Genomic DNA, 21,306 nt, shown 5'->3' with positions numbered 1-21,306 from the left:
GATGGCAATAGGCCACTCAAAATTAGATATCATCTCTGCCCATTGGAAAAAAAATGCACAATTTGCACAGAAAAAGGGACCTAGACAGAATGACAGCATTGAATGCTGTCTCCTTCAGAGACAACTAAATTCTCTCGCTTTTCTGATTTGCAATTACCTGTGAAAGGGCTTTGCCATCAAGAGGCCTACCAGTAGCCAAATCCAGGCTCCAGCACATCTTGCTCACTGCTGGATTTCTGTGAGCCAGAGCATGGTGCAGATGCAGCACTTGTAATGCTGGTCAATGGCCTCTTCCAGGTCACCTCCATCCAGCCCCACCCTGCAGGAAGTCTCCAGGGTGTACAGGTCTTCTTCAAGAGGCTCTAGGGTGAGGACAAATGGCAGGATTTGGCTACCTTAGACTGAACGCAATGCATGAGTGGTGGCAATCACCGAATCTTTCTGGAATATGCAGCATAAAAATTCAGCCTCATCTCCCAATTCTTGATACCTGTCTAATACCTGTCATCACTTGATGCCATCTTGATTTAGACTCCCAGATGCTTCTGAATAATCCCATGTTCAAGACAGCTAAAATTTCATCTTCATTTTGTAGCTGCTGAGAAAATTGCAACCCTGTAATAATCTGCAAGCTGGACTTCTGGACACAGTGTCAGAACATCTTTAGCATTAACAATTCATCCAGTAGCTGCAATTTGTTGTAGGTGTACTTGTACGCTGGGAAAAAACTTCCTTCAGCACAAAGTTGACTTGCTCAGTTCTCTCATTGCTGAGTACAGCCACACCAAACCAGTCACCAACATATGCAAAGTCCAACTCCAGGTATCCAGATAGGAAAGTCCTTCTTGAACAGGCCATTCCTTTCTGTCCGTGACAGCACCTGGCTTTAACATTTGCATCCTCTTGGAGCAGCAATGTTATTACCAGTAGGAGGAAATCTCCAGGACTAGACTAAATCATCCTCCTTGCTACATAAGAGGCAGGAACAACTGCAGGGTTTGCAGGTGGAAACCAAAGGCAAATTTAATTTATTCAACTCAGCATTCCTTTACTAGCATTTGGGCATATACCATAATTTCTCATTACATATTCCAAAGCTTAGTCCTATGAGTGAGGGAAGGAGGAGGACAGACAGTCTTTTTTTCCTGAGGCTGCTATTCCTCTTGCCATATCATGGGGAGGCTTTCCTGGACCTGGTGTCACAGGCTCTCCCATCAGCAGCCTCTGCAATGACACTGGTGACAGCTTCCTCTCCCATCTCCAGAGCCACAGGGAATGAGGCGCTGCTTGATGGGGTTCCCACAGGAGGACTTTGTGATGTGAATGATCTATTGTGAAAACTGAAAACCAGTGCAAAGCTAAAAGGAGCTTGGTGCTTCCTCCCCAAGGTCAAGAAGAAAAGCTTCCAACTTGTCATCTGCATGTTTTTGCTCTGCCTTGTGTGGACAGAGTAGTCTTATTTGTCTTGCTTCAAGGCTCCCAAGAGAGGCCAAAACTAAATTACAACAGATTTTTACATTTCAGCAAGGACATGTTGTGGTCTTTCAAGGAAAAGAAGAAACAATGCTGCTGTTCACACTTTGAGCTGCCACTGGAGCAACATGGCAATGTCTTTTTCACAAACCAGCCTGTCTTTACTTGCTAACTGGACCAGTGCTCTCACATGAAATCATACAGCTTGTGTGTCATGCTTTGTGAAGCTTGCACAACTATCCCATCTTGTCACCTGGAACAAGCACTCCATGGTTCCTCTGCATGGGGTCCTCTACTTTCTGCCACTTTATGAGACTTCTAATGCCATGCAGGCAGAAATTTGAGGAAAAATCCCAGATCATACTTTAGAAATATTTTGTTTGCAACTCCAGGGTCAGATGCCTACTGCTAGCTGAGCATTTTGAGCTACAAAAGTGGTAGACATTGCTTAGAGGGCTTATGTTCTTAAACAATTTTCAGATAACTATTATGGTGCTGAATTAATTTTTGCAATGCTTTCTGTTTTCCACTTGATTCCCATATGACCACCCTTACAAGAGTTAAAGGGCGATCTTCTAATAGTGAGGTCAAAATCTAATAATATGGTCAAATCTTCTAATAGTCCCAGCTCTGAAATATTGGTGTACAATCAATTAGAGCTATCAAACATCTGGAAATCTGAGATAAACCTTAAAATTTATTTGGGCATAATTTCTAAGAGGAAAGTGTCTGCAGAAATCTATCTGTATGAATCCTCATTCTTCCTAGCTTGTCTAATCTTCTAATAAAAAATATTGTGAGCCAGACTTTGCTAAAATTTTCATTTTCAAATTTCCAGTCCTAGTAGAAGACCTATCTAGATGCTGACTTCTCAGGAGTGGGTTGAAGCATTTAAAGCTGTTCCTGATGAAGCAGCAAAGCTTGGCACCCATGATGGAGGGTAGAACAGGCTGGAGGGACGCCAGCAGGAGTGCACAGAAGGGAACAGGACAGTACTGCCGCCCAGGCACACTGCTGAGTTGACTTGCACTGAGGCAAGAGAAGGTAGCAACAACCCCAAACTGGGAGCATGCTGGCAGACTGCCTTCCTCCCCAAGTGCTGGAAAGGTGGATGTGATTAAGCCAACTGTCCTGTCCATTAAGCTCACTGGTACTGTACCTGCTGAGTGAAGGCGAGCCTGAGCTACAACTCTGGGGTTCTCAGATATGATAGATTTGTTTAGCTTGTCACAGGAATGGAAGCTAATGTTAAAATTTGTAGTGTACTGGTCTCTGCAAGCATTACATTTTTCAGCTTGTGATTTCCAATAAAAATATCCTCTTTTTGTTCGTTTGGGGGGTTTTTTTTGTATGTTTTTGGTTTGGTTTTTTTTTTTTTTTTGTAATAGCTAAGAACACTTGGACACTGGCATTGGAAAGGAGAGAGAATTATCCTGTAGCAGGAGCCAATAATGAATGATCAATTTTTCCTTTGGAGAGGAGAGAACAGAGGGTAGGGAGAGAGGGGAGGAAGCGCTAAACGTTCAATTAATCAAATGAACTAGCAGGTTCAGCTTTGGGGGAGTGCTTTATATGTCATATTACCATGCAATTAAATGGCAGTATGATGTTACAGTTTACATCAAATTCCACTTAATTTCCTGCAAGCTCTCATGATGAGAACGCAGGAGAAAGCTGATTCTGTTGATCTCTCTTGCTCTAACCTACTGGACAGCTCTTCAGCAGACAAATGACTGTTTTCCTTAGGATAGTTACATGAGTGTCATTTGGACTTAAACACTGTGAGGGAATGATTTGCTCGTGTAAATGGCTTCACTGCATGCCTCCTGAGGCATATTTAGGATGTCATCTTAGTGAATGCACAGTGTGTATAGCATACTGTGTGACGTTAAATTTTTGTTGTTTTTTTTTTTCTTTCAGTATTGCCAAAATCCATGATGAGGACTAATATTTTTCCCAGTGCAGAAATGAGTCACTTTTTAAAGTGGTTGAAAACTAAAGATTGCTATGATATGTGCGTGCGTGTGTGTGTGTAATTAGTACTGCAGTCTTAAACAGGGTCACTTTGCCACCTTGTATCAGTCTTCAATCACTAGCCCACCCTTCATCTAAGAACCAATTCTTACAATCCTATTCGCCTGAAGTATAAACAATCAACAGAGCTGTGTGAATGAAGAGAGTTAAACTAACACAGGAATGCATTGCAAAGTAGGTATGTAGCTAATTGTATTCTTAAATGCTCAAGGCTTTAATGAAATTCTTGGTTGTTGGCCAGTTACTACAATGCTGAAGTATTGTTATTTCATATTCCTCTCATTATAAGGAACTTGACTGGGTTTGCTAGCCTTAAATTACAAAGTGTGTAGTTCTTCAGTTGTCTTAGCATCTGCAGTTTCTGTGGTGCACCACCAGCATCAGACTTGAAAGGAGTGTAACCTGGAGAAAGGAAGGAGTGCAGCAGGTCAGGACTGAGCTGAGAAGAGCTGTGACAAAGACTACTCAAGATACACTGACACCATGTTAGCTTCTACTTACTGATATTAATTTGTAATTTTCATGAGCACTATGATCAAATAAATTCACAAAAACATAATCCAGATTGCTGGAGCAGAGAAACACTGAACACAGGGCTGCTCTAACATCCTGTGTATTATTGGCCCAGAGCCACTGCCAGCTGCAATGTTTTTCTGTTAGAGAGATGAAATTGCTGCTCCTGAATGCACACAAATGTTTAAACAACCAACACAACATTAGGCAATAGATATAAGGATATAGAAATAAACCAGCCTTTTGGTGATATATCTTGTTGAGAGAGCAATAGCCTAGTAAATCCCACCTGACTTTTAGGAGAGCCTTAGCCCTAATGCTGGCCTCTGTCAATACATTTGTGTATAGATTTGATAGCAATCCTAACAGCTTAGGTCTTGGTTTTCCTTTCACTCAGCTATTATTAACACAGCACATATTTGACATGACTGACCCACTTATTCTGAGACCTGACAAATAAAAATTCTCTTTTATTTACGTTGAGTAATAACTATTAATATTTTGCATTTACAGCACCTTCTCTTGAAAACTGAAAGCAATTAATAAATAGAAGTATCAGAGCCCCTTAATACCTCTGAGAGTCAGTGTATTATTTTCCCTATTCAAAACCACAGAAGCTATTGCAGAGAAGGCGTCACATTCAGTGTTATGGCTGAAAGAGAAAGGCAAAGCCTTGAGGACACTTTGAGCCCCTTGAGTGTTTTTGCAACAAAACCACCCAGCAGTAAATGAGAAAGCTGCATGCATCATAAAGAGGATAGTCACACTGAATGAAGTCAGTAGCTGAGGCTCTGAAATACTAAACCATTTTAGAGTCAAACAATTTTTATGAAACCTGTTAATTTGAAATATTTCTGTGAGGCATTTTGAGTCAGATTCAACCTGCTAAATAGAGGGGGAAAGTGCTAACTCGCATTAAGGGAAAGGTCAAAGCTACACTGACTAGCAAGTGTGAGAAATAACCAGGCTGCCTACAGTTCAACCCGAGGAACGCTGATAACTGGACACCTCAGTGCTCCCACTCCGTGTGCCTCAGCAGGCCTCTGCTGACTCGATGCTTCTTGCAGAGGCAAAGATCTTCTTGCACAAAGGCACTTTATGGCACTGAAGTGCTCAGAAGGCTCCCTCTTCCGCACTGTGAGAATGGAGAGAGCTGGGCTGCTATGAAGCTGGGTTTGTACGGTCTCAGTGCCTTGTGATGGGAACTACAGCAATATGTTGCCTAGTAATGATCTTTCTAGGGACTCAAAAGGTTTCATAAATTTTTAATGCTCCAAATTCTTTTTCTGATAGCCTTAATATAGGTTTATGATTTCAGTCCGTGAAACAACAGCTGGTGCATGTTCCCAGTTATTAAGGTTTTACTTTTTTTTTTTTTTAATTTTCAGTAGCATCTCAGTTTTGTGTGAGGTCACTTTTTTAACAAGAGACACATCAACTTTCATCAAACTCAGCTCAGTATTCTGTACTGGCCACAAGACAGGATGATTCAGGTCTTGTGCAAATCAGTTTTAGAGTTCAGAGGGTTTAACTTCCTGAGCTTCCTGTGGAGTGGTTCCTCCTTTACACCAGGGCAGTTCAAGATAAGGATCAGGCTATCAGCATTTACAACTTCTCTTCCCAAGGATCTCTGCATCAGAGTCTACCTCTTCGACATGGGTAGTGAATATATCCATTCTGCTCCACTGCCAGGCATTCATTTCCTTTAATATAATTTTTAAGGCAGTTAAGTGGAAAGAGATTTTTTTTCTTTTATCTTTAATCTCTCTTAAAGCCCTATCACCACTTTTAATTACTGTTGTTTAATTTTTGAGGACAAAAAATTTGTGAGGCTTGTTGAGCTGCTTAAGTCTCTCATTAATCACTCCAAGTTTAGCCTGTTTTGTGTCAGTTGCAAGCCTAATGCAGAAGAGGGCAGCAGAGGCAGGGACTGTGCATCTACCCATTTGTTCCTTTGTGGCATGCTTGTGTTCTTCCCTGAATTTTTTTCTCTTTTGTCTTGTGTCATGGACACATTGGCACCATAGGTCTGCAGAACCAAGACAGTATTTGAGTCTGCTTGTGGCATGTCAAGACCCCAGTGCCTCCCCCCCCAAACAAGGCCAGCTGTGGTGCCCCTTGCTACCTATGCTCCTCACACTGCCATGGTCATCAGCACAGCTCAGTTACCCTGCCCCTTCTGGGTGGTGAAGGACCCAGTGTGTCTCCTCTTCCATCTCTGAGTGGGACTGGTGATGCTGGGAATGCCTAGTCTGTGCATTGGGGCTGACCCAGCCCAGGCTTTGGTTGTTCCAGCCACCTCATGACCCTGATGGACAGGGGATCAAGTGAGCAAAGTTAGGTACAGTGCCAGAGAACAGAGTACACAGCAAGAGGAGACAAGCACAAGAGTACACAGCAAGAGGAGAGGGTAAAAAAGGGCTTGTCTTCACCCTGCCTGTCTGCAGCAAGGTGTGAAGCAGGTGACAACACTGGGAGAGCATTATCTACAACACAGTAGGTTTGCTCCTGCCTCCTACACATGAGTGGTGACAGCTTGCCCACTGTAGCCAACAGTCTCTGATCATCATGGATACAACCTCCTTCCATCCCCTGAGGAGGAGGAGGAGGATGGATGCTCTGCCACGGGCAATGAAATGCTCATAGAGATGGTTGGTCTGTGGCGTGTTGTCCCATCTGAAGGGCATGGATAGAGGTTCCCTGTCTGCAGCTTTCCCCTTCCCTTACACTTCTTCCTTTCTCCTCTTAAGAAGACTTTATGGAGAGAAATGTATGTGTTTGAGGCAGTTGCTCACTTCTATCAGTGCTTCTTGAAGAGCTCATGATTTCTGGTTATTTATCCGATTTGTGTAAATGAGAATGTACCACTTGAGTTGCATTTGAATGGAGAGAACAAAATAAGTGACATTATGATGTGTTGGACAGCTTTTCCTCTTGAAGACATAATGAGGCCGTTTACTTCTGGATCATTCTTTCCTGAAAACTCTGTTGTAAAATCTCTTACTGCCACCATCAGGACATCAAAATATAAAATACTTTTTTTCTACATAGAACACAGCATCAAATAAGTCAGTACAATCAATAAAAATGTAACTAGAACATAAATCTTTTGAATGTACACAACAATATGTACTGGATTGGAAATTTTAATTGTGTGTCTCTCCAGAGAGATGTCCATGAGGAAAGTGTGTGTGTGTGTGTGTGTGTGTGGCAGGGAGTATGTCTGTAATCTATGCAATAGTCATGTAGTAAATAAAAATCTAAGTAAAATAACTTGCACATATTCATGAACATGAATTAAAGGGGCATCTAATAATAGCACTGTAAAAATATTAAGAATATTTTTGCCTATATTTCAGAACAGGATGTATGGCTCATTGAATACTGTCATTTTTCCACGTAGATACCAACTGCATTCATGAATTCTCAGACAGCTTTTGTGTATAATCTGGAAACCTAAATTCTTAAAACATTCTTTCTGCCACTTTGCAAATTCAATCACTTTTTTCTATGAAATATTCAACTATCTAACACTAAATACAGCCAGGAAGTACCACATCTACATCATTCGACTATCATCAGGAAGTCTTGGTTGAGGCTGGACTGGTCAGGGTGTCAGGAGATGGAAATGATCTTGTTCTAACATGATTTATATTAGCATAGAATTTGGTATTCTCTGTATAGTTTTGTGTAGTAGCAAATAAAGAATAACTAATAAACAATAAATAATAAAGGAATTTTGGAGTATATTGCAACACAACGTACCAGTTGGCTTTTACAACCAAGCATGTCAGGAGAGCATGTGTTCTACCGGCCTATCTGCATTAAATTTTTGTTTACTCTTATTCACTAATAAATTTTATCTCATTTCAAGGGAACACGGTTTGTATGTTTTTAATTAAAATTGTATCAGCCTTAAATTGAACTATCTTCCTTGAAAAACTTAAGCTACCCTCCTTTAATAAAGGTACTTTTCCCCTCAGTAAAGGCACTAGTAGGATTTTTCTTGCCTTCCCAGTTATTTATTTTCATTTAATTATACTGAACATCATTTCTTCATCTCACAGTAGCTATGGGAAGTGTAGTAGCTTGTGACTATTCTCAGGCACACTGAGAGTGGTTTCATTTTATAGGCTCTCACTCCAAACCAAACGAACCTGTCTGCCTGCACCAGCATACTGACCACCTGCTAAACTTCCAGCAAAGAGCTAGAAGTCCAAATTAGAAGAAGGCTGTATTCCTGACACAGCAGAGTAACAGATCTCTAAGTGGGTGTTTGTGACCCTCTAGGGCTGCTCTTTGCAGGAAAGGTACCCAAGTAATCAAAGTACTACTCTCAGCTCTGGAAGACACATACTAAGAGTAAGGCTGCAGGAAACTGCTATTCTCTGCACTGACAGCAATGCAAAATTTTAAGTGGGAACAACCATTCTTGTTTTGTGCTTTCCAGAACCAGAGGCAAAAATGCATCCTTCTTTTATTAAGGCAGTGGATATGTGAATGGTTCCCTCTGCTCTCTTCCCACATTTCAGGTATGTTTGCATATTGTATTACAATTATCTGCAAATGGATTTTATATTCCAATCCTGAATATTTATGGACTCAGACTGGACTGATGTATCAAGATTCTCTTTGTTTCCATACAAAGGCATAGAAGGGCAGTGGAGGAAGGCAAAGGAGAATGTGGGAAAGGTGTGGAAAGACAAGGAAAAAAGCACCTGGAAAGGGCAAAGCGAAATGGAGAGTGTTCCCCACACAAGCCGCCTTTGGCTCATGAATTTACCATGTGTGTAATGTTTCTTATGAGAAGTCATGTGAGCAATTCAAACTAGCCCCTAGGCAAGTCTAATCTGAACAAGCTGCTCTGAGACAAGCTACAAATTGCAGGATTTAATGAAAAGAGTTAGCAGAGCAGAGGATAACACAGGAGGGGAAAGGGCTAGTAAAATATCAGAGCCTGAAATGCAATCTCCATGAGCAGATCTTAAAAATGCACTATATTGAGGTAGCCAAGGCTGAAAAGGAGATATTGCATCAAAATTATGCACAGTTGGGAGTGTAAATTGATAAAATATCCTGACATTGACTTCCTATTCGTGAAGAGTGACACAGTTCTTTTATCTCATTTGCACCCCTGGTGTGTTCATGTCCTGGATTGTGTCCCTACCATTAGGTGTCACCACTCCACAGCAGTAGATTTTTGAGGAGGTAAATCTAGAAACTCTTGTCTAATAAGGCAGATGCAGTCTTTCTTTCTTGAGGGTTCCCAGTCTACTCCTACAAAAGGATTTTCCTGGGTAGCAAGCTAAGCTACTGCAGCAGACAGCAAGAGTGGCACTGGATGAGACTGAGCAGATCCCGAAAGTCCTGGCATAGCTGGAATGTTTTGGTTTCAGGCTCTTAATATTGAGGTTCAACTTCTGTGTAGATTCAGCCTCAACACTGCAAAGCAAGGCTTCAACATGGCCTTCAGAATGCCTTGCTTGCCTTGCTCCTTGGCCTGTTGTCAGTGGACAATGAGCCAAGGACTTGTTTGGCTGGGACAAACTGGGCCGATGTCTTTGCCACTGCACCTGCACGTGGTGCAGCTTTGCTTCATACCATCCGTGCTTGTCCGACAAACCACTGTCTCTGGGTTTGCGGGGCCCAAAATGGTGATGGGGTTAACATGGCAGATTTTGTTTCATGAGGAAAACACAGCTGGAAATGTGTTCCCTCTTCTCTCTCATGTGCCATAATGTTCAACAGCTTCCCCCTGAGAAGAGACTACTACACAGCAGATTAACCACTGGAACAACACTACTCCTAGGACACACAAGTATCATCTGCTTGGCAAAACAGATTTTGGGAATTATGGCCATGATTTGTTAACTGGTCACCATTATGGAACTGGCCAGCAATCCTCATTGCAGTTTTCATGGAGCTAAATAACTCTTTACACAGAAGCTGTCATCATAAACTGGAAACAATGGCTAAAATATCTAGATCAACCAGTTTAGGTCTGTGCAAGCTTGGCTTCCTAACAAAATCTCAAGCAAAACCAGTAAGTTTTTGGTTTCTGCTGTCACTGCCTGACCCCACTCCCTGAAGACTGGGAGAGGTCTAGATCCCTAAGCAGAGTGGCCAGGGCAGGGGCATGAATTGTCAGACTGCAACCAGCAATGCCTTGCCAATTAATTCAATAGCTTAAAAACCCAAGAATTCTTTGGAAAATCAAGGTTCAGTTTTCCTCCTCTAACTCATATGTACTTAGCAACATAAACAAGTGACTGAAGAAGAGAACGTGAGTCACAATGTGAATTAAAAATATTTGTAATTTTTGCTGAGGGATGGGTGCTCTGTCATACTAACTGCTGCTGACAAGCTCATTTTAGTCTGATGGTGCGCAGACTTATTTCTCAGATGTGACAACCTCTTCTGTACTGTTGGGAGAGCAATGCTGACGTAGCAGAGTGTGAAGGCCCCATGGTAATAGGGGGTAATGGCCTCCTCCCATCAGGGGAGGAAGCTAGAGGGGTTTCTTTCCTTTCCATGTTCTCCTGCTTATCAAATTGGTCATATCCAAAGAGGTTGCAGAGGTCCTGACTATAGACCATATGCCTTCCCCACAAAGCTTTGTAGTCAAAATCACAAGATAGACATAGGGGAAATTACTCTCATTTAGCAAAGCTTTCAAAAGGAGTTACACAAAGAGCCCATGACAGAGCCCAGATGTGCACGATGTTCTCTGAAATCCCAGTCAGTGTCTGCAATAAGATCCACACTTTGCAGACCTGTGTTTTTCCAGCCAGACACTACACTTCTGAGTCTGAAGGAGCACCTTGTGGGATAAAAACAGGGACAAACCCAGTATATCTAATTAGGAATACAGTCAATTAAGAGACTCCAGAAGCAGGGCAAGTCAAAGGCCCTCTTCACTCACTATTTCTCCCTGTTTAAGGGAACAGTGAAAGATGAAGTAAGGAGCAATTTTTTCCCCCTGGTATAATCTCCTAGGTTATGGAAATCTGGACTTTGTAGATTTCAGGTGCTGGAAGCTGCATCCACTTAAAAATGTTTTAAAGTCACTGTTAGATCTAGTCTTCACAATTGTTTAACTCTTTTGAATATGTTTATAGTCTCAGTGTCCATGATATCCTGTGACAATGAATTTCATAGCTTAAATGGCTGCATTTAACTCATCTGCATGAAAAACTCCTTTCTTTTTCATTCCTGTTTGTCAAAAATTTCATCTGTGCCTCCTAGCTCTCCCTTTATGAGGAGCAATAAATAACCATTCCCAGTTCATCTTCTCCAGACCACTTGTGATTTGATAGAAATTTCTTTTAAAAAATGTTTAAAAATACATTCCCTGGACTTTCTTCAATGTCTTCATAGAGATATACAACCTGTTATATTACTTGGGATGAAGCCTGCCATGGCTATTGTCCAGCTACACATTTTAGCAATGGAAGTAAATACACCCAGCTGAATCTCTTGCATCACTTTGTGTATTTTTCTGGCAATATTGCTTCCTCCTTTTTAGGGTTTTGTGGGAAGTATTTATTTAAAAGCAAGACTTCCCTCAATGGACTGTCTCAGACACTCAAGGGTACTCCAGAGATTAACTGGAGGAAAACTGGGGAGGTGGGGGGAATCCTGCTGGATATTGGCAGTGGAAGAAGGGCAAGCACTGCATTGCCTATGAGCTGGACTGATGGCTGGAAAATGTCACCTGTACCAACAGGTACAGGTGACATTTTCCAATCATTGGTGGGCATGAGTCCCCAGTGGGTGATTTAACCTTCAGCATCTCTTTGTGTGCACAGGGATTTGCATGTTTGAGGTTTGCTGCCAGCTCCTCTCCTCTCCCCTCCCCTCCCCTCCCCTCCCCTCCCCTCCCTGTGCTTGCTCATTTGTTCATTTCTGTGAGGGGCTAGGCAGACTTTTGTCCTCCTTCTGGCAGCCCATAGACTGGTAAAATTTTCCCTGCCAGGGGGTGCTGGTAAGTTAATGAGGGGAATCGGGGAAAAAAAAAACACGAACAAACCAAAACCAACCAAACAAAAAACCCCACCACTGAAAAGAGAAATCTGTTTATTCCCAGTAGAAATTGTGCTTTCTATATTCTGGGGGTGGAATGATATTGAGAAGGCTTTATGCTGCTTTCTAAAAAGCAGGACAGAAGGGATACTGGGAAAGATTTAAGCTCTTATACCTGCACAAGACCAGCTGTGGTCTGTGCAGTGCTTCGGAGAATCACCTCGGTTGGGGATGGCCAATGCTCAGTGGGTCTGTGAGCTCCTTGGAGGGTGGCTGCCAGACCCACATGGTGCTGCCTGCAGCCCAGCTGTTGCTAATGAGGCACCTAACAGATAAAAGATGCCAGTCTGGGGAGCTGGAGTGCATGCAAAACTACAAATCATTCATTGCTGACTGCTCTCCTGGCTCACAGAGGGCATGGGTGAAGGAAGGTCTTGCCACTGGTCCTGGTGCATACCAATTCCCAGAGCTACAAAGGGGATACAGACCCCTTGGCCACCCTGAAGTGCCTGAAACCAGATCCCAGACAGCTAAATGGGCTCCCCGGGACTTCAGCCAGAGGTCAGGCACTTGCAAAATAAATGTATTTGAGCATATTTTCTGAAAGAGGTCTTTCAGACTTATTATTTCCTCTTAGTGAGAATATTTGAGCCAAAATGACATCAGCTTTTGCTAAAGAGAGCCACCTATGCTATTTCTTCAGTCCAGGCTGTGCAGTATCTGCCCAAGTGTCCTGGTGCATGCTCAGGACAAGAGGATCCTGCTCCTCAGAGGAGTCCCAACAGTTACAAGCAGTATTTCTTAACAGCAAGGTTAATAATAATAATAACCTGTACCCCAAGGTTATTCTCATTCAGCCGAAGTTTTCAACTCTGATCTATGGGCTGTAGCAACATCAGGCTGAGGTTATGCATGGTGGGCCAAGAGGAGATGGATGCCTCTGCCGAGAACTCTACATGTGCGGAAACCTGGATGGATGGGATATTCCATAGGTTTTTTGTGAAGAGACTGCCACCTGGATAGCATGTTTAACCGACTGCATGTTATCCAATAAGTTGGGGGGAAATGGGAAGACACTTCTGCCTTATGAAATATCCATGACAAAAAACAGCTATGCAAGAAGTATGGAAATCGCTGCCTGTGTTGTGAAAAGCTGGCTATGCCTGTGGTAAGCGTCTACAGTTGTTCTCAGACTTGTGGCATCTCCATTACAGACAAAGGGGGAAGTGTGCTAGTACATCTATTTTGGGAGTCTTCCCTTTATGGCCAGAACACTGCAGGCTTTGTGGGTATTCCTGCAAAGGCTCCAAGATCTCTGGGGCAAAGGAATAGAGAGACAACTAAAGAAAGAGCATTGCAAGCCGTTGCAGCTGTTGACCGGTAGCTTAAATGAGGATAAGGAAAGACACACCTGGGTTTGTGAAATAAAAAGGACAACAAAGTGCAAACAAGCAGTTCCTCTTCACACCCTTACAGCCCTTCACTGAGGAGTGATGAAGACTCACATTATCATTTGGTGATTTTGGAGAAATCATTTCTCTTTGATTCTTTTGATAATGCTTTTGTTTCTTTTCTCTCTTTTTTTTTTCTTCTCTTCCATGATATTGTTTGAGTAAACCTCTTTTATTGCTTACTGTGATAAAGCAGAGTGTGTTAAGTAGTGGCATAGAATAACTCATTTTTTCAGCTTAGCCTCTACAAGTTGAAGCCAATGCTGCTGCCAGGCATAACTTAGCAGAAGAGTCACAGAGGCAAACCCAGACTTAAAAATATGAGATGCTTATGTGCCAGACACAAAGTCTTTGAAATTTGGAGAGACTGGCAACATTACATAAGCATGCATAGTAATATAAACATTGCTCTAATGAGTAGTTTTCAGATGGCACTCCAAGTCTACGCATAAGAGGGGGTAGAAATGTAATATCAAGTGGTTTGCAAAAATTTCCATTGGGTGGTGCTGCATTAACCACAGAATGCTGCAGATGATGTGACTGTAGTACACCAGGCAGAAGAAATAAGTATTGCCTCCGCAATGTCAAAAACTATAGATACTATCATGCTTACTGAAAAGAGGAAACCATATGACTAAGTTTTTCTTCCAAAATTGTAATAGAAGCCTTTGCTGTTTAGTAAATATTTCTTCTCTGCTCCCGCTGTTGAGTAAAGACATCTGTAGTTGAGATGTATGAGACTTCTGATTTTTGATGAAGTCTTTGTGTAATATAGTATTTTTCTGCACAATTATTTTGTTTCTACCTGTGTTCTTGCTCTGGTTTGCATTCCTGCTCTGAATTTGGATGTGAGGGACAAATATTCAAAAGCGCTGCACCATCTCCCTCCAAGAAGCCAATCTAAGTGCAAAAAACCCCAAAGCTAGCTAAGAGAAATCCAACCAACTGATCTACAGATGTATGCCTGACAAAGAGCTTAAAAGCAGCCCAATTACTGTGTGTTAAACTGACCAGAAGCCATGGCCTGGTGTGGAAGCAGAAGGTGATGGATGTCTTTCTCTGCATCTGTTGGTGAAAGTCACCACCAGATCTAGGTGCAATTTAATAGCACCCCTGTTAAATGAGGAGTTGCTGCCCCAGCATTCTTGCACCATTCAAGGAGTTGCACAACCACCCGAGACTTCCACTGGTGGGACCAGAGCCCCTTCACAGTGAGCCAGCCGATGAATGCCCCTTTTGACTCCTTGCTCACACACACACTCACTCTCCTGTGCACTTCCTTCTCCTTCAGGCTCAACCACAGGTTTCTCATAGAAGAGTTTCAGCCATCCGATTTATAAAATAAATGACTTAATAAGGTGGTACAGCACCAGGTTTGAGCTGGATGACTTCAGAGAGGGACCCTGAGCAAATAAATCCCTGGGCAATTATATCCATATCACTTACACACCTACTCCTCACAAGCTTGTCACACGCCCTTCTTGGTCTAATGGCAATTTTTGGCCTAGGGTCTTCTAACACCTTATTGGATTCTTTCTCTGTGTCCATGCAGGGAGGCCATTCACCATTCTTATCCTGTCAAGTTGCAGCTTCTGCTGACAGCTGTAGCCTCCTTATCTGCTGTTTTGCACTTCTGGAGCACCTGCTCACTAGTAGAGCATGGGAAACCAAAAGAGCCCTACACTTAGGATAAACATTACTTAGCAATAACCAAAACATCAGGGTGTTATCAATATGCTTCTCATACTAAAGACAAAACACAGCACTTAACGAGCCACTAGTAAAATTACTAAGAAAATTATCAACAACTGGTATGTCTCAACACTCCTAGCCCTAAAACAATACCCTGAGTTTATCCAGGGGCAAATTTGTATTGACCTCCAGTGAAAAACCTCTCAAAGCTGAATCCTATGGAAACAAACATGAAATCTCATCTTGAAAACCTTTAGATATTAAACAACGGAAACAAACATTCCTTTTGTAATCATGGAGTTTATTCTTTATTCTGCCAGAAGATGAGCATCTGCACCCTATTCAAATGCAGTGCTTAAAAACATGCTTTCTGTGAAACATATATACTATCTCTTTTGTTTCAATGTTAATTCTTGGATTCTTAAAGGTTAGTATGAACTTGTTTGTTTGGTACCTCATGGAAAAAGGACCCAACCACCCAGAAGCAGATGTTTTTAAAAATCGATGACTGAGAAGATTATGAAGCTAATAATAGCCATACGTACATAGAAAGCATATACAACAATTCTGTCTATATAGTAAGTTTTGTGTGCTCTAGGGTTCTCAGATAGAGGAGTATGCTGTAACACACTGCTGCTAAATGTGAGTAACAGGACCAAAAAGAGGAAGTGTTGTCATCCAGGGGATTTCAAAACATTTACAAAGAAAAAAATCTGAGAAAAAGCAAAATGCTGACTAGGGTAAGGGGTGTAATAGATATTTAGCATCAGATTAACAGAGGATTTAACTGTGCATCATCTAGGTTTTTGGTTTTGAGGCAGGAATTATTTTTACCTGAGCCCGTCATGATGACACCCTGATGTTGCCAGATCACTGAGTACAGTTAAATAACATCCTCTGGAGAAGAAAACACACTGCACACCTAGAAATGACAAAAAGGACTTGTGTCTCATCTGTGTAGAAATACAAATATGGCCCATTCAAGTGGCAATTTTAAAGTTAGTTAAGTTGCAAGTTAACATTTTCGTATGTGTATTGTGATTTCTGTCTGCTTTACTTTTGAAATAATATGAGTGACCCAGAAGACCAGGTCTCTATAGTACCTTAAACACAGTCTAAAAAACATAACCTAAAAGCTGAGGCTAATTGTTCTGGTGGTGCAAGCTGTGTGCATGTCTAGCAACATGGAAGTTAAAAAAAAGGAAGACTGCCTGTGCAAAAGTGTTTTAACAATCAGAAGAAAGGGGAAACTGAAAAAAAATACAAAGCAAGCTCCCTCCAGATGTAAAGAAGGATGATGCAAATTATATTTAACAGACCATCTGACAGATAGAAATACAATTGTATGACGTGGTTGTTGGGTCTTACAGGGAAGATGGGACTGAGGAGCTGTCTTGCTCAGGAAAAGAAAGAAATAGACGTTCTCAAGCTGCTAAAAAATAAATGCAGGATAAACTACCAATAATATATTGCTTTAAAATATTTTCCACCCTGTATGTCCCATGAAACTGGATCCACTAATGGTCATTCATGTACAAAACTGAGCAGTTCCTTGTAAATCATTATGCTGAAGTATTAAGATGTTAAGAGCTACTGGAGAAAAATTAGACATCTAATTTACCCTTATTTTAAGCTAATGTGGACAGATGCCAGGCTAGTCTGGAGGAGTCATAAAACCACAGCATGGATTGGGATCAAATGCCTGATGGTGGCCTGAGTATTTTCTAATTGGCGGGTAGGTCACATCCCATCTGGTTTATATTAGTATTGTTCCGCTGACCCAAGTGGAGCTGCAGTAATGTGCAGCACCTGAAGACTCAGACCTGTGTAAAGACATAGGAAATTTTCAAAGAAAGGATTCATTTGCCAGCTCCTCGATGGCACGCCGTGTTTCCAGACCCATATCCCTCTCTGCCACTGTTGGTGTGCCAGGGAGCTGCAGCACTGGGGCTCCTCAGGGGCAGTGGAGCCATGCTGCCACCAACAAGGGCACAGCACCACAGCACCTGCACATGGAGAGCAAGGCAGGGATGGTGGCAGCAACTGGGGACAGCCATGGTCCAGCTGTCATCCTCATGCAGCTCTTTTCCCAGGAGCTGACCCAAGGCTGGCACCATCACAGAGCTGGTCAGGGCTGCTGGCAACCAGACTCCCCAGTGGAGAGAGAAGACTGCAGAGCTCGTTGGGGTCCTTGGGTCCAACAGTTAGTGGATGCTAATGATGACAAGCTAAAACTTCTCAAATAAAGATTAAATTCTTTTAAGTTGCTTTTTGTATTTATATGATCAGCTGTTTCACCATGTGTAGGGATCAGCAGCATACAGCAGCTATTGGTGTAAATTGCTTCAGCACCTTCTGAGGGACAAACACATTCCCCTCTTCTCTTATGAGCCAAAAGTCTTATGGCTAGGAGTCTCCATAGAATAATCAAGGTGGAGCAAAGGGCTTGTATCCTCCTAAATTGTCAGTTCATCATGCTTACATTGGATGTCTTGACCTGCAAAAAAGCTTGTGAACAATTTGCCATTGTCTATTCCTGCTATTACCCATTGATGAGCATTTATAGTGACATTTTTTAATCTGCTCTACCTGATCTCCCTACTTATTGATTAGTTTACTTCCAAGTGAGACCACAATTAGCAGATTTTCAGTATCTGGCTCTTTTTTAGTTCCCCATTGAAACTGCCTAAAAAAATCGCTGAAAACTTATTTTTAACTAGCCTTAAAACACGAATTTATTGCTGTAGTTTTAAGTTTGAGAAGGGGGGCCTCTCTTCTTTTCCTTGCCCTTAGAGTAACCACAAATATAAAACTTCCAAGCTACTCAGTTCTCCTAAGTTTGTGTTTCATCATTACTAATGACATAAAGCAGATTGTAACATTTGCAAGCAATATTTTGCTTTCCAAAAATCTTTGTAAAGGTTAATTAAAATGTTTGGCAGAGTTAATCACATATAAAATGCACTTATGAATACAACACACAGAGGACAGAATATATGGAGTTACACAGTCCCCAGGGCTTGAACATGCTTAAAACAGATGCTTTAGCAAAATGCCATTAACATGCTCAGGCAGACCCTCCAGCCCACACCTCCCCTCCGCATTGCTTTGATATCACCCTATGCATTCAGCAAGGTTGCAACTGGCAATTTACTTTCCAACCTAATCTTATCTTGCTAGTTTGGCCACAGCTTTCTCTCCCGGCCATGATACTGGCTGTTCCTGAGATTTTGATAAGTTAACAAATCGCACATGATGGCAAGCCAAGTGGAAGGACTAGAATCATCGAAAGAGATGCAGATTAAAGCTGTGTGCGAATAATTCTACAGGCATTTGAAGAAGAAATCAGGGTCAGATTTCTGCTATCAATACAGAAGTGTTTGCTCCTCCAGATTTCATTAGTGCTAGCCCTCATTCAAACTTCCTTTCTGCAAAGACTGCAGGAAGCCTGCTGACAGTGATCCCTCACCTTGTGCTTCCTGTGGACTTTATCCATGCGGAATCCATCCTGGACCACACCAGAATTCTCAGGGAAGTCTGAAGTTGTGCAGGCAGCTGTGTCTGGGCTTGCTGGTATTCCAGCTGTGCTGGCTCCACACTGCCAGGTGTGGTGTGACAGCACCGTAGGGGTGTGTGGGAAGGATTTGGTACTGTGGGAGAGGGGAAAGACGTTGGGTTGAGCTGACCTGGATGAGACTTAGATGAGAACAAAGTACCGTGTAGGTGGAGAAAGGCTGACCTTGTAAAACCCTGCTCAATGCCCTGAGCTCCTTGTTCCTCATCCTTTCACCTTTGCCCAGGCACAAATGAGAATGACTTCCTAGGACTTTAGAAACTGTATGTCTATAGCAAAACTTTGCCTCTTGGGTAGTTGCCTGTGCACTATGAAAGCTAAATCTGAAAACAAGAACCACAAATAAGCAGGTGTGGAATTGCTTGCAAGACTCTTTTTTTATGACTACAAAACACTGTCAGCATATTTCTGTTTTGAATTAATTGCTTTTCTAATCCCTAATTGTTTTATGACAGCTGAAATTGCTTGACTGGATGCCAACACGTATGAACTACTAAATGGTTCTTGCATCTTATTTTATGATCTGACCTCTGCTTTGAAATAAACTGCCTACTAAACAAAATAAGTTTCCTTGGTTTTCTGATGACATGTATATGTGGATTTTGAGAAAGGGAAGTGGGCATGGCAGTAAATTCAGAAATCACGAAAGGAAATATCTGGTGGTTATTTTTTCTAATACACACAGCAGTAGACCCACTGAAACACCTTTCCCCTCCTGACTTAGTTTATCTGGGCTTGTCTGCATGTAGCTCTAGTCTTGCCAGTTTATGCAAAGTTCTTGGGTGTCACTGCAGATGATGCTCCATGTCACATCTCCTCTTTTTCATATGCTTCTTACACTCCCATCTCAGATTTACATCCAGGTACAGCTAGAGCAGTGGGATGCTCTCCAGAGGCCCATGGGCTTTACCATCAGCTGGTGAGCCCACAGAAAGCACCTTTGGTCTTGCACTATACCTCAAGCCTTACATCCCTCCCGTGCCTGCAGCTACCCACAGCTCCTGGTGCACCACTCCCATGGCTGTGCGTGCACAGGAACCAATTTCTAAGGATGGCAAAGGTCAGCTTCTGCATTCGCCATTACATGCCCATGGTTTGCAGCAATGTTTTTGTCAAGAGTAATTGCCCTTTGTTGCCAGACTTTGCTGTCAAATTGGCTCTTGGCTCTTATTACACAGAGAAAATTTTTCTTGTGTATGTCCTCACTTGAGTGCTTGCTGCTCTGTTTGTGTGGCTGATGCAAGGTCACCCATGGTACAGAACAATTTGCTTTCAGTGTCTGACTCAGGGCATCAAATTCGTATTATTAAAACTGTCTGAGTGCACAAACCCAGGGTCAGAGCAAGGCCCACCAACCTCCTGCTCTGAACACCAGGCTGCACTCCTTGGAGCTGGGTGTCCTGGCCTCCTCTCTCAGGTCCTAATTCCTCTCCTCTTTTATGTGCAGTCAGCCATAGTGCTCTTTCCTGACTTGGAAAAAGAGAAATTTTGAGTGATCACATTTACTGTTTGGTATCTGCTGACCTCCCACAGACAGGGGGGTCTCTTTTAGTATTCTTGTGCTGAACTGTGAATAAATAAATAAATAAATAGTACCTTTTGGCAGAAAGATTATGAAAAACAGGGTGCCTAAGAAAGCATTTTCAGTGATATTAAGTAAAGGCAAGCAGGGATGCTGGAGCCTCACAGCTGTTCTGCAATGTACTCTTGGCTAGTGCAGCAGATGGCACTGGCCTGCTGGCTGGATGTACAGGCTTGGGTCAGGGTCCAGTGCAGCCTCGGGGCTTTCTGGTCACCAAAGTTCTCGTTTCGAGAGTTAAAATGATGGGCTGCAGTCATAACGCCTCTGGCCTTCCACATTCCCTCTTCTGCTGTGCCCATTTGACCTGCCCCTCTTCCCGTTGTTTCTATGTCAGGTGAGGCTGGGTTTCGTTTTTTTCCATTTTGGTTTAAGAAAAAGGGTGAATGTTTTTGAAAGGCTTGATCCTCCTGTTCAGCTGTTTGATCCATTTAAATATGGAAATACTTTTCCTGAGCTTCCGGGACCCTGCAGCCACCCCAGCCTGGTGCAGGGGCAGCGGGCAGCCACGCCCCCAAAACTTTTGCTCTGTTCTTTCTGTTTTAGAGATGTGGTGCTCTTCCAATACCAGCGCGAGAACATCTTTGATTTCCCAAAAATCTGTTTCTGCCTGGGGGGTATATGCAGTGAGAAAAAGAGAGATGTACCTCCCCGTCGGGGAATCGAACCCCGGTCTCCCGCGTGACAGGCGGGGATACTCACCACTATACTAACGAGGAACTGTACAAGTTGTTGTTTCGCAGCAGTGCCCACATTGTGTTGGTCGCTCGCAGCCCGGCAGTCGGCTGACGCCGTCCTTTCGGGCCAACCACGCTGCTCGGCGAGCCCGCCCCACCCCCTCCGCACTGCACCACGGTCGCTGTAGTTCTCGGCGCGATGCTCCCCCCCGGCGCCCAGAGAGCGGCACTACACCTCCCAGGGGCCGCCGCGCTGGCCGCCCCCGCTCCCTCCCCGCGGTGGGTGGGGCG

At 42.8% G+C, this 21,306-nt stretch overlaps 1 long non-coding RNA gene and 1 other non-coding gene across 2 annotated transcripts; both read right to left on the bottom strand.

Moving 5' to 3' along the window:
• Positions 1-3,695: 3,695 nt before the first annotated feature.
• On the bottom strand, positions 3,696-21,290 carry LOC108492314. Its single transcript, XR_001873075.1, has 3 exons — positions 21,041-21,290; positions 16,020-16,107; positions 3,696-3,909 (listed from the first exon to the last, which is right to left on the bottom strand). It is a non-coding gene; the product is annotated as an uncharacterized LOC108492314 (long non-coding RNA).
• On the bottom strand, positions 20,986-21,057 carry TRNAD-GUC. Its single transcript has one exon. It is a non-coding gene; the product is annotated as a tRNA-Asp (tRNA).
• Positions 21,291-21,306: the final 16 nt, after the last annotated feature.

Source organism: Lepidothrix coronata, unplaced genomic scaffold (assembly GCF_001604755.1).
Source record: "Lepidothrix coronata isolate B3197 unplaced genomic scaffold, Lepidothrix_coronata-1.0 Scaffold9, whole genome shotgun sequence".
Taxonomy (NCBI): Eukaryota; Metazoa; Chordata; class Aves; order Passeriformes; family Pipridae; genus Lepidothrix; species Lepidothrix coronata.
Note: the sequence above shows the minus strand (reverse complement) of the source record. Positions and strands in the feature narration are given on the sequence as shown.